The sequence below is a fragment of the Lepidochelys olivacea genome (assembly GCF_965140295.1).
Source record: "Lepidochelys olivacea isolate rLepOli2 genome assembly, chromosome: 1".
Lineage (NCBI taxonomy): Eukaryota > Metazoa > Chordata > Testudines > Cheloniidae > Lepidochelys > Lepidochelys olivacea.
In genome coordinates this window covers 265129135-265143185 of record NC_140411.1, presented here as the reverse complement: position 1 = coordinate 265143185, position 14051 = coordinate 265129135, and positions in this window count along the sequence as shown.

Below are 14051 nucleotides of genomic sequence, written 5' to 3'. Positions count from 1 at the left end.
CAGAGGTTGTGGTTTCAGACAGGCAGAAGCGCAGTATGAGAGGCACTGTTTACCTAACCGTGATACTGTTACACACCCTGGTTGGCAGGGGGCCAGGGATCCAGCCTGCAGCGATTTACACGTAGCCAAAGCTGTTCACTCAGGGCGACATCTACACTGGCACCGGTAATGCACTTTAACGTGGCTTGTGTGGTCGCGGCAGAGCGCTGGGAGGGAGCTCTCCCCAGCACTCTAAAAAACCCCCTCCACAAGGGGCGCGGCTCCCAGCACTGGGGCACTGTCTACACCGGCGCTGTACAGCGGTGGAACTTGCTGCGCTCGGGGGGGGGGTGTTTTTTCACACCCCTGAGCGAGAAAGTTGCAGCGCTGTACAGCACCAGCGCAGACAAGCCTCCGGCATGAAAGGTTGCTGTTAGTGATGGTCTTTATAGCAGAGAGCCACTGAGGACATCAGAATGTTGAAGCCGTGGGATTCCCCCCGGTGCAGGGGTGCAGTGCTCGTGGGCCGTGATGCAGGATCAAGGCCAAAGGGATTAGTTTTCCTTTACCACACTTCGTGTTTGGACATGGTGACTTTCTCTACAACAAGGCCAAAATATTCCAGTGCTAGTGCTTGGGATGGGAGCATTTTTATTAATATTTGTATTGCAATAGCACCTACGGGCCCCAATCATAAACCTGGGCCCCACTGGGCTGACTCTGTGTAAACACCGAACAAAAAGAAAGTCCACACTCTGAAGAGTTTACCATCTAATTAATTTTTCCTGGTGTAATTTACACAATGCTTGAGAGGATTTGATTTAACATGCACCTATGTAACCTGCCTGTGGCATACTAGGTTCACTGTGTTTAGGTTATTTATCATATTACTTTTAGAACAGGTGTTGTGTGCACTTAGAACTATGAAACCCAATCCCCATATAACTACTACATTCAGGAAATAAATGTCACAGTGCATATCATTCTTGTGTTTGATTCCTGCTAATCAAACACGCAGGCAGGGGCTTCTTTCCTGGACCCCTTCACCTAGCCTTTTTCCAGCTACGCACATAATTCAGGAGGCCCATTTGGATGGAAGGTTTCATCCATGGATTGGATTTCAAAGGGAGGAATGTCAAATGAGATCTTCCAGATGTAAATGGCCTCCAGATGTGGCTGTTTCTCCTCCACACAGGAGGGGGAGGAAACTGCTTTGTGAGAGTCTCTCAAGTGAAATGGAAAAACATTCTCCACCAAGAAGGGGAGGGTGGGAGGAGAAGAATAGGAACAGAAAAGGAGAGTTGAAGAAAGAGAAGGACTGAGCTACAGCTAAATGATTCAGGACGTATGTTGTGTTACAAATAATATTCCCTGTGTGTATATTAGTAGTTCATATGGTACATCAGACACCAGAAATCCAACTGCAAACAATTTAAAATGGGATGGGCCCAGTGAGTGAAGGGAGAAACAGGAAGGAATTTTGCCTACAGGAAGTTCACTCTTTCCCTAAGGGGCGCTACTGGTTGAATCCTACATTCTAAAACTCCCTAAGATCCTTTCGAGCCAGCACTCAGACCATGACCGCATTATGGTTCAGCCGTGGTTATGTAGGCTCGTTGCTAGTCCAGCTCCATGCATATTTTATAGACAATCTTCTTTTTCTCTGCAAAACTCGCCTGTAAACAGTGTACCCGTCTCTCAGATTTACAGTATTCACTACTTTAAATTATTTGCCCAAGGTGAAATTCCTCCCAGGGCAGAGGGCCAGCACAAGGCTTGTTAAATTCCCCGAGGGGAATATCACTCCAAATTGTTGCTGTGAATAGTCTCCTAGTCTGCAATTTGCTGTGAGAGTTCTGGATGGTGTAGCTCAGAGTCAGGCTTCCAGAAAAAATTGTTCATGTTTCCTGAGAGCAGAATCCAGCCCTGTTTGTTTTGTAAAGCACCAGCGGGCATCTATTGCACTGTAGATGTAAATAAGAAAAACAGCGGGTTTTCTCCAGTTTTAAAACTGTGTGGCATGGCATTTGCTCACCTTCCCCCATGTGTCTCCATCCATGCATCATTAAGGTACCTCTCACCATGGTTTGTCAAGCCCTAAGTGACATCTGATGATGTGGGAAGGATTTGGATGCCTTGTGGTAGCACACAACCACTTAGGTACCTCTGAAAAGGTCCATAAGAGATCTCAGCTGCCATACTCTCCTCCTGCTCATTGTTTCACTCTCCCCTGACCCTGGCAGGCTTTATGAAATGCTGGCCAAGAGAAAGATGTTTTCGCTGAGGGAAGCCTGCAGCAAAAAGGTGCGTTCTTTTCTGTTTGATCTCATCACAGCTGGCCGTGGCTCAGTCTGATCTCCTTTGGCAAAGCATCCCACAGCCCAAGTCCTATCGCCAAGCACTTCCTAGTCCCCGCAAGCCTGATGCTGTGCTTCTCCAGCTTCAGTGGTCTTTGTGCTTCCTGTGGGGTAAGAAGGTCTGATAGTTATCCAGATCCTAATCCATTGAGGTTCTTGGACATGAAGACTAGGACATTCAGACCTGGCAGAGAAGGGTAGCTGCAGGGCATTGGATATGGATCCCTCATTCAGAGCCACTCAGCTTTGTGGAAGTTAGGGCCGCACAGAGGCAACCTGTCACTGGCAGGGCCTCACACCAGTGGAGGGTTGAGAGTACTTCCACTCCACTCTGCCATACCATCTCCCCGTCCCTGTTCTGCCTGCGCCCTGCCCTGGAACCTCCCTGACATGATCTTGAAACTGGCAATGAGGCAGGGGATGGCTGGTGTAAGAGGCAAGGGAACTGCCTTTGCCAGATTTACACCAGTGGAGAGCTCCCTGGCACAGGGAATTGCTCCACCGGCCATCTCGGGATATCATAAGGCCACTTTGCATGGTTTACCTAGCGCAAAGTGGTTTTAGCCTGCTGGAAAAATCCAGCTCTAGGTCTGTAAGGTCAACACAGAAGTGGACAGGAAGCCCGAAAAGAATGCAGAGCACATGCTAGCTTCCATTGCCAAATCTTAGGCTCCATGTTTCAGCAGAACTCACACACGGATCATTGTCACTCACTTTCTGTTCCAAAACATCTCTTCTCCATGATCCATCCCTATGGCTGGAATGCTGACCAGGAGGAAGGGGAAGGGGCATGCGTGTCCTCTTGAACTCTGCAGCTGCAGATGACAGAAAGAGTTAAGTCGCGTGACCTGGAATTTCAGGAGAAATGCCTCCTTCAAGGTGAGAAGCAGCCATTCCAGGATACAGCAAATAGGAATGTATCCCAAACCTGCAGACACCTCAGCCCTTCTCCCACACCCATTTCCTCCTCTCTTCTTTCCGCCCCAGTCTCTGCGGAGCTAATCTCAACAACAGAAGAGTTTGTCACCTAGCTGCTGGAGTATTGATTGTACAGTCAGGTGGAAACCAAAGAGTCTAAAAATGTCAGCCACACCAGAGGAGTTTACCTACCTTCCCTCGGGCCCGTTGCCAGCTCCTCCCCACTGTGTTTCAACATCCCATTTGCTCACATGACAGCTAGGCAGGTGGCTATTCAGGTATGGCCATTTCACCTCACATGCCTCCTGCATTTGTGCAAGGGGTGGAATTCCAGAGACCGTTTTCTCTGCCACTGAGATTGTGCACTGGTCACTAGGCCGGACTGGCACACAAGAGCACCTCTGTCTGCGCGGCTAACACTCCCTTTATCTGTTACTGCATGTTGGCGTTTGCCCATCCCCACAATGCAATGGAGAGTTCCAATTACAATTGGAATCAGTTAGTCCTGAATTAAGGGCCCCACTGCACCAATTACATACGGCCCCGAGGCAGGGATGGGCTGATCAGCAGCCTGCCCTCAAACTGTGCTCAAATTCTTCCACACAGTTATGAGGAGTTCCCAGAGAGCTAGTGTTTGTTTCCTTGCTTTTATGACTCTCCCATCACTGTTTCCCATGCATGATCTGGGTACAGTGTGTACTTTGCGGGACTCCTCCCAGAGACACGTGCTCATCAGTGGCCGCTGCGCAGTCTGAGAGGGACACTGGCCTGGGACTAAGGGGACCAGAGCACTGCCCCGGGGCAGGAGGCGAATGAAGTGGCTCCAGTGCCACTAAGGGAGACTCTTGAGACACAACCTTCAGGTGCTTTGCCCCATCTATTTTTGTTCACAAAATATACCCACAGATCCCATTTTCCCTGAATGAAGATGGCAAAAGACAGCAGCAGAACCCCACACAGGCATTCGAAGGAAGCCCACTTGAGACACGCGTACCCGGCCCTCTAACCTGGAAACCAGATGTTTATTTTCCGAGCCCAGCTCTCTCGGACCTGCTTTCATTATTAGTATCAATATTGTTTATTGGTATTGCAGGCATCTAGGGCCTCAGTACAAGCCCATGACAAAGAGGTGTTCCCTGCCCTGAAGAGCTTACAGTCTAAAAATGAGTCAAGAAACAACAGCTGGAGCTGTGGCTGGAGCAACCACCGACAAAAATTAGTGGGTGCTTAGCACCCACCGGCAGCCAAGATCCTCCCCTCCCCCCAGTGCCTCCTGCCCGCTAGCGGCCCCGCCGATCAACTCCTCCCCGTCCCTCCCAATGCCTCCTGCATGCTGCAGAACACCTGTTCAGTGGCATGCAGCCGGTGCTGGGAGGAAGGGGGAGGAGCAGAGATGGGGCGTGGTCGGGGGAGGGGGTGGGGTGAGGTAGGGAAGAGGCAGGGCGGGGATGGAGCGGAGGCAGGAAGGGGTGGGGCCTTTGGGGAAGGGGTGGAGTGGGGGTGGGGTGAGGCAGGACACGGGTGGGGCTAGGGGAAGGGGTGGAGTGGGGGTGGGAAGAGGCAGGGTAGGGGTGGGGGCTTGAAGGAAGGGGTGGAATTGGGGTCAGCCAATGGTGGAGGAGGGATGGAGTCAAGCACCCTCCAGGTAGAGAGGAAGTCGACGCCTATGCTGGGGTGTATTAACAGGAGTGTTGTATGTATGTAAGACACAGGAGGTAATTGTCCCGCTGTACTTGCCACTGGTGAGGCCTCAGCTGGAGTTCTGTGTCCAGTTTTGGGCACTTTAGGAAAGATGTGGATAAACTGGACGGAGTCCAGAGGGGAGCAACACAAGTGGTCAAAGGTTGAGAAAACCTGTTCTAGGAGGAAAGGTTAAAAGAACTGGGCATACTTGGTCTTGAGAAAAGAAGACTGAAAATGGACCTGATAAGAGCCTTCAGATCTGTTAAGGCCTGTTATAAAGAGGACTGTGACAATCCATGTCCACTTCAGGTAGGATGTTAAAGCAACTTCTTAGATAATTTTGCCATTATCCCTCCACAAGCCACTCCCTAAAACACTCTCTCTCTTGCTCTGCAGGATTGTTCCCTACAGTCTATTGTCCTTTGCCCAGTCCGTTTTGAAATGACCCCAACAACAAGGCTTCCGGCACACGGTGTAATTGTCGGCCAGGGGACGTATCAGACCTCACCATTAGGAAACATTTCCTGATATTCAGGCTGTGCTTCCCTTTGCTCACATTCATCCTCTTACTCCCTTTGGGCCGGCGCCTTGACTAAAAACCCAAATCATCACTGCATGTAACAAAGGAGGGAGTGCTTGTTCTGAGCAAGAAGCACCAACGACGTCAGGGCTATTTAAGTTGCAGCCTGCTGATTACTAAAAACAAAACGTATGTTTTTAAAATCTCATTGCTTATCCATTTATCCCAGAAAATTTCTTTGGGCTACCCTAATTAGCCCTTCCTCTCCCCCTTGGTGTTTTCATTTTGCCAAGTTATGTATCTGTTCACCTTCATACGTTAGTCCCTTCAGGCTCATAAACATTTGATTGCTCTTTTCTGAATTGCCTCACATTTGCCAATGTCTCTAGGGCACTGAGGTAACTGGCATTGCACACGGTATTCTAGGGGCTGGCATGAGCCATTGATATTTAGACAAGACTTGCCATTGACTTCAATTCACGGCCAGTGAAGCTCCATCATTGATCGCCACAGTAGAGCCTACAGCGCAAGCAAGGTTCAGACATTTACCCACCAGTTCATCTACCCTGTCTGAGAGCAGAGCTAGATAACATGGTGGCAAAACCTTCCTGAGCCCAGTCTAACACTCCAGCTTCTGCCATTGCTACCATAAATGGAGCTGCAAGGGTGGTGAATGATGGCTATGAAGTTTGCTAGTGTGATCGCAGCTCCAGATCTCACAGGCCAGGAAGACAATAGTCCCTCTTGTGGCACTGGTGAGACTCCACTCAAGGCCATCCCACGCCACTTATTTTGAAGCACAACTCCCCAAAGATGAGCAAGTAGAGCCTTTGGTACATAGTTGCTATGAAAAACAGGGCTGGTGGTGAAATACGTCTGTGAAGTTTGCTGATGTAGGAAGAGCCACTGTATGAACAGCTTAGAATTGCATTAGCTTTCTTTGCACCCACCCCAGATTTGGATGTCACATTGCAAGTTCGTAGCCAAATGTTTGTCTGTTGTCCCCACAAGTTGCTTTCAGCTTACTGTTTTTCAAGTTCCAGTATCTCTCAGTGAATAGCCGTGTTTCACTTTATTTTCCCCCAGATAATATAGTTGCATTTTTCCAAAATGACTCTCATGTTAATATTTCCTGCCCATATCCTGCCTCAACAACAAGGGAGCCACAAATGTGGCGACAGTATCTTACAAAGGAGAAATACTTAAAACATGAACATTGAGAGTGTTTCCTAGCAAGGGAGAGAGGACAGGATGGAGAGACAGAGAGCAAGAGGCAAAAAAGAGGGACTACACAGGAGAGAGATATTGACCTGCCCACCCATGTTCACATTCTCTTGAGAGTCTCCCCCCGAACCCTTTAACTACCTTTAGTTTCCTGAAAAAGAGGCACTGGTTGAAATTCTGAGCCCACCTATATTGGTGTCAAACCAGAGCTACTTCACTGGCCTCAGTGGAGTTTTTCCAGATTTACATGGAAACTGGTCCACTGTACATTGTATGTTTTCTTCTTTACAAAGGGACAAACGTCTCTATATTTGGAAAAGTGATTTCTGTGTCTCTCCCCTTGTTGCTGAGTGTGTGGTTTGTTGTGTGTGTGTGTGGGGTGGGGGGGGGCTGGTTTTTTTTAAAGACACATGGAAACAGAGTTCTCCCCCCTCCCTTCTGCCATGTGGTGAACAGCAGCATCTGGGAGGACCCTTCCCTGTCTCCTGCAATCACTTTTCACTCAGCTCTGGTTTTTTTCTCCTCATTTGCTCTATTGCCATTGCTTGTTCAATCCCCATCATTTGGTCTCTCCTCTGCCACTGGAGCCCTTCAGCTGCCCAATCCAATCTCCCTGCCTGCTGTGCCTTTCATCCTTCCCTCACCTCCCATGCAGTTACCCTCTTCCTTTACCCCTGCCCTGGCTTACTCCCACATTCCCTTCTTTTCCCACCAAATATTCCTTTCCCTCCACTTCAATCCCAGCAAGTGACTCCCCCGCCCCATAGAAAAGAAACCCATCTCTATGTTCATAATATTAATAAATCAATAAAGCATAGAACTACTTGGGCCTATCTCTAGCATCATCCTGGTCACTTTGCTTGTATGTCATATCCCTTTTCCCCACCCTTCCTCTGATTCTTGTCTCTTTAGAGAGACATGGTGGGTGAGATAATATCTTTTATTGGACCAACTTCTCTTGGTGAAAGAGATACGCTTTCAAGTGACACAGAGCTCTTCTTGCCTCTCGAGGCTGCGACCGTGTCTTCCTGCATGTTTGCAAAGCACCTGGCACATTTTTGCTGCTCTTCAGTATAAATGAATCTGCAGATAAAGGGAAGCGGTTCAGAAAGGGAGCAGTGAGGGCAGTTTATTTTCATGCACCACCCCTGAATCCTACCTACCAAACACAGAGCTAGATTGTAATCTTACAGACTGCTCAGGATACCAGGATAACATCCCTGTTCTGGGAAGAAAGGCCACAGGAACTGTAATTAGCCCTGGAGAAAGGCACTGCTAACACTCCTGTGGAGCAGCACCAACTCAGAGGGGAAGAATGCCACCTACTAAGCCATCAGCATCAGCTCAAGTAGTGCCTGGGTTTTTGTGGGTCTCCCAGCGAAGTAGAGGCAAGGTCTGGACATGTTTAGCTTGTAGAAGAGAAGATCACAGTTGAAGACAATGTTGCTACAAATCCTTTGAGCCATTTTGTTGAATGTAAGGAGAATAATGTGGCACTATTAACCCTGAAATTCCTGGCTGTTGACAGTTTAGACTAGGCTAACATAGGAACATACAGTCAGATTTAATAATTTTGTTAAGATGATGTTGAAGTAAAAAGAAAACAGTACACAGTTTAAGCATAGAAGTTTCTGGTTATCAGGGAATAAGGTACAGATTATCAAGGGGTTCAAAATTCGGTTTAGGAACGGGTGGCGTAAAGAATACATAATCTGCAATCTCCCCAATTGGGGGTAAAAGTTTAACGGGTCAAAGTACAGACATTGAGCTATGGGGGTATGTTGTTCATATAATGGCTATGTTCAGGTGTGGAGTATAATGAGTGGATACAATGATGAGGATGGATTTACCCTCATTTGGTGGGATTTAATGTTCAGTGAGTTTATGGTTCCAGTTCATATGGTCCAATGGAAAAAGTCTCTCGGTCCCTTTCCCATAGTTGATGCATGATGTTGTACCGGCTCACACTACTGCTATGTTGTCAATTGACCAGGGCTCACCAGACAGTAGCTCTTGTCTTTGTTTTCCTTGCATGGGAGTGATGTTATCTTTGTAAAGAAAATAGGGGAGGACAATGCTTTGATAGAAGCAGCCCAGCACCACACCCTGGGTAGGGCCTCCATTGTCAAAGAACCATCTATGACAACAAGTGCTGGAATGGACTGATGTGGAGACAGGTTTCTAGGCATTTCTTAAAACGCAAGTGGTGTCACCTAGTTATCTTCATCGCATTCATAAGAAGACACTACACAATGCAGCATCCCAGAGGGCATAAACCTGCATGTGTAGAGACATTCCAGGGGGCGCAAGGGGGCAATAAAGAGAATCATCTCCACTGCCATCGTGGGAGAGCAAGGAGTTCCAGCAAGGGAACTGGGACAACCTCTATCCATCATCGCTTTGACAATGGAGGCCTGAGGCTCTGGGAGGGACACTTGGCCAGCCCACATGGGAAAGCCAGTGCAAATGCACCATTTGGAGTATAGCTAGTGAGCTTCTTCAACAGGAAAGTTTTCAGTGTCAAAAGGAAGACACTGGGGCTGAGGTTAAAATAAGGGGGAGTGGATGGGAGCATAGTTCCCTCACCTCTACTATGGCAGAGCGGGAGAGCCCTTCCTCCTCTCCATCCCTCAGGAGGGCTGAGTTCGCCCCTAGCTCCCGTTCCTCTTTAGCTGATGCAGTGAGAGCTCCCCTTCTAGTTTCAATCTACTTTAACCAGTGCATGGAGGAGAGCTGTAATCCCCCCAGTTCAGACATCACTGCTATATCTTCACTACCACAAGAAGCCTCGATCTGCCACTCCCTGGGAGTCAAAATCTCAATCTGATGCAACTCATAATCTCCCAGTCCAACAATTTCCCAATCTGATGGGCAGGGCCATAATCCCCAGGTCCCATGTTAGCGATTCATAATTACCCAATATTATGCGAGAGCTAGTCTAATCCCTGCACTCAGAGAAGCCATAATTTCCTCAGTCTGCTGTTCTCCTACCTGATGCAAAGATCACAGTCCATTCTAGCCAAGGTCGATGTCATAAACTGTCCAGTCTCAAGTGAAAAAGTCACAGTTCTCCAAGACAAGTTGAGAGGTCAAAATTCCCCAGACACCAACAGCAGAAGAATGGATGTATCATTTTCACATTCTGGGAAGAAAAGTTGTTCTAGTGACTCTGAAAGTGACTGGGGAAGTTAGTTTCTCATCTGGTAAATGGTTTCATGTTGTTTAGAAAGAACACATGTGGGTAAAAGATTTTTGCCATGACTCTGGGCAGGCCATATCATATTACTCTCGTGTAGTGGAGTCAAGAGTGAGTCATTGAAGGTCCTGTCAATAAATGCTTCATATCACACCACGCCAGCCTGAATTCTACAGACATTAGGTACAATTCTCCACAGCACCTAAGCCCCATTTTCAAAAGGTCAATTGGACTTCAGTGCTAAATTACTTTTGAAAATGGGATTTAGGCGGTTTTGAAAATGTTACCTTTCCTATGGTTTGCAGAAATACTTGAGCTTGTTGAGCCAGGGATCATCCCTTTTTGAATGTCTAGAAAACACCTAGTACATCATTGGTACTACCATAAAAAAAGCCAGAACACTGTTGGAGAAAGACAATGAGTTTAATGTTGACTGCTACTACGTCTTTTCATATCCCTCAGCCTGTAAAGCCAGGCTCCCTTAGTACCATGAGTCTAACTGCACAGGCCTCAGAGAGAGAGAGAGAGAGGAAAATTACAACAAATACATCTGTGAAAGCTCTAAACATTACTTACAAAAACATAATGCTCCTGTGATATCAAATGCCTGTTACCTGAAAACCTATCAGAGCTTTAAGCAAGTCTCGTGTAACGCCCACTAGAAAACTGGAATTGTTTCCTTTCAAGTGGCATAAATGAAAGTTCCCATTTCTAGCCCTGAAGGGTCATGCATGACAAACACAATTTATCACATGGTTCTGAAATGTATCATATGCTGCTGCAAATTATCATATCACATGGCGATCCCCAGAATGTGCGTACGCATCAATCGTAAAACCTGAAAACAGTGTGTGCAATATTAAAGAACCAGCCCTGCCACAAAAGCCTTTCAAAGCCTATTACAAATGACCTACTGCACCTGTTTCTGGCATTTCTAGAACTGCTGCTATACTAATTTACATTTTGAACCTTAAAGTTGCTCCCGACTCTACCCACTTCAAGCAATGACAAGTAGAGGTGCAGTGAATTACATGGAGTTCATCTCCTGTTTTGATGACCTCTGACGTTTCCCACAGCAGTCTTCCATGGTGTGACAAACTGATTTGTGCATGTGTGCAGTGGAGAGATCAAATACATTAGGACAGTAAGTGACGGAAATTGGACTGGGGTTTAATGTATACATTAGGTGTATTTTTGTCTGAAAGAATTAAAAAAAGAATACACCCAAGTGCTACAATTGCTCCTGTTTAATCTGTATGCTGAGGAGTTCTGATAAATCTAGCATGCTCTTTGGATATACATAGTTCAAACAAACCTTTGCTTTAAGATAAATCCTCATACAGTAACAACATAGCCCATTGGTTTCTGTAGTCTGGTATCCCACCCTCCAAAAGTGACCAATTCTGGATGCTTCAAAGGGAAGTTGAGCATACTTTTCCCCTCCAGCCCCAGTAATGCTCTTCACTGGGCAATATAAAATATGGCAGGATAATTATCCAGTTCGTCTCCTGATAATCAATTTCCATTTTTAAATGAGGCTTGACAAACCCTCATTTTTATCCTAGTTAATGTCACTAGAAATGCTATTCTTGTTGTATAAACAACTACTTAATATATACCTATATTAAACTAATATCCTGAAGCAGTGAGTTCCTCCAGTTATTTATGAGTTTAAAGATATTTTCATTTAAAATGATATGCTACCTTTTAACACAGTTAGGAAGAGATAATTTATTTTCTCACTTCCACCCTTTCCACCAGACTAGAAACACAGACAGATCCATGGGCATGTATACCTGGAGAGAAGCTGCCATTTCTCTCATTGGAAATTCAAAGTTCCTGCCTGCACTCAAGAGATCTAGGGTACTAAGCACAATGTGGACTCCCTAGCTTGCCCATAACATCACCATGTGTCCACACACAAGACTGTCCCCAACAGCAGGCTGGGGTTTGCACCACTGTTTGGGTTACGCTTGCTGTGAGCAAGGCTAACCAACATGCTACCCACTATTGTGTCTAACTCCATGGGTGCAGTGCCAGTGAAGATGACAGTCACAGACACAACAACTCCAATGGTACAAACACCCTCAGGGATCAGTTTTGGGACCAATCTTATTTAATCTTTTTATTACTAACCTTGGCAGAAGAAGTGGGAATGTGCTAATAAAGTTTGCGGATGACACAAAGCTGGGAGGTATTGCCAATACAGAGAAGGACCGGGATATCATACAGGAGGATCTGGATGACCTTGTAAACTGGAGTAATAGTAATAGGATGAAATTTAATCGTGAAAAATGCAAGGTCATGCATTTAGGGATTAATAACAAGAATTTTTGTTATAAACTGGGGACACATCACTTGGAAGTAACAGAGGAGGAGAAGGACCTCAGAGTATTTGGTTGATCACAGGATGACTATGAGCCGCCAATGTGATATGGCTGTGAAAAAAGCTAATGCTGTCTTGGGATGCATCAAGCGATGTATTTCCAGTAGAGATAAGGAGGTGTTAGTACTTTTATACAAGGCACTGGTGAGACCTCAGCCGGAATATTGTGTGCAGTTCTGGTCTCCCATGTGTAAGAAAGATGAATTCAAACTGGAACAGGTACAGAGAAGGACTAGTAGGATGACCCGAGGAATGGAAAACCTGTCTTATGAAAGGAAATTCAAAGAGCGTAACTTGTTTAGCCTAACCAAAAGAAGGCTGAGAGGAGATATGATTGCTCTCTATAACTATATCAGAGGGATAAATACCACAGAGGGAGAAGAATTATTTAAGCTCAGTACCAATGTGGACACAAGAACAAATGGATATAAACTGGCCATTAGGAAGTTTAGACTTGAAATTAGATGAAGGTTTCTAACCATCAGAGGAGTGAAGTTCTGGAACAGTCTTCCAGGGCAAGCAGTGGGGGCAAAAGACATACCTGGCTTCAAGACTAAGCTTAATAAGTTTATGGAGGGGATGGTATGATGGGATAGCCTGATTTTGGCAATTAATTTATGTTTGACTATTAGCGGTAAATATGCCCAATGGCCTGTGATGGGATGTTAGATGGGGTGGGATCTGAATTACTACAGAGAATTCTTTCCTGGGTGTCTGGCTGGTGAGTCTTGCCCACATGCTCAGGGTTTAACTGATCGCCATATTTGGGGTCGGGAAGGAATTTTCCTCCGGGGCAGATTGGCAGAGGCCCTGGGGGTTTGTCGCCTTCCTTTGCAACGTGGGGCACGGGTCACTTGCTGGAGGATTCTTTGCACCTTGAAGTCTTTAAACCATGATTTGAGGACTTCAGTAGCTCAATCATAGGTTAGGGGTTTGTTACAGGAGTGGGTGGGTGAGATTCTGTGGCCTGCATTGTGCAGGAGGTCAGACTAGATGATCATAATGGTCCCTTCTGACCTTAAAGTCTATGATTCTATGATCCCTCCCATGACCATCCTTTGGGGGACAGGTCACTGTCTATGTGGCCTGGCTGGTAAAGTTTCTGTACTAACTAGGTGTCAAGATTTCCAGATGGGGGAGTAAAGAAGAAACTTCTCCCTGTGGGCAGGTTATTCCATACCTGCCTACTCAGGGATTCTTGAACTTCCCCCTGAAGCAGCTGGTGCTGGACTGGATGAACAGACAGACTGATCTGGTATGGCAATTCGTGTGACTACAATTCCCTTTATCCATACAAAGAGTGCTGTACATACCACAGATCTCTCTGCACACCACTTCGCACCAGCGCCCATTTCTTCGCAGTCGCAGTGTGTTCTAGGCAAGTTGGCTCAGCGTTGTGTCTCAGAGATGCCATCATACAAACATCTCGCCAAGTGCCCGAAGAGAAAATGAAAACCCCATGCTGAGATGAGCATCACTAACTCTAGTAAACAGCATTGGGAGAACAGGAAAGGGGTAATGGGGCAGTGTCTCTGCCAACAGCCTCTCTGGGGCGGGGAAGAAAATGTACTTTTCACCTCCGCTTTCCGTGACTATTCTAGAGGATGTCACCAAAACAGCCCAGTGAGCTAGGGCCCATTTAGCCTTATGCTGTAGCTGGAGGACAAAACCCTGACTCCACTGAAACCAATGGCAGTATTCCCATTGACTTCAATGGAGCAGACACTGCACTCGGTGCATGTGAGCAGTTCTCACTCCTGCCAACTAGAGCCCAGTTTACGCTTTGTA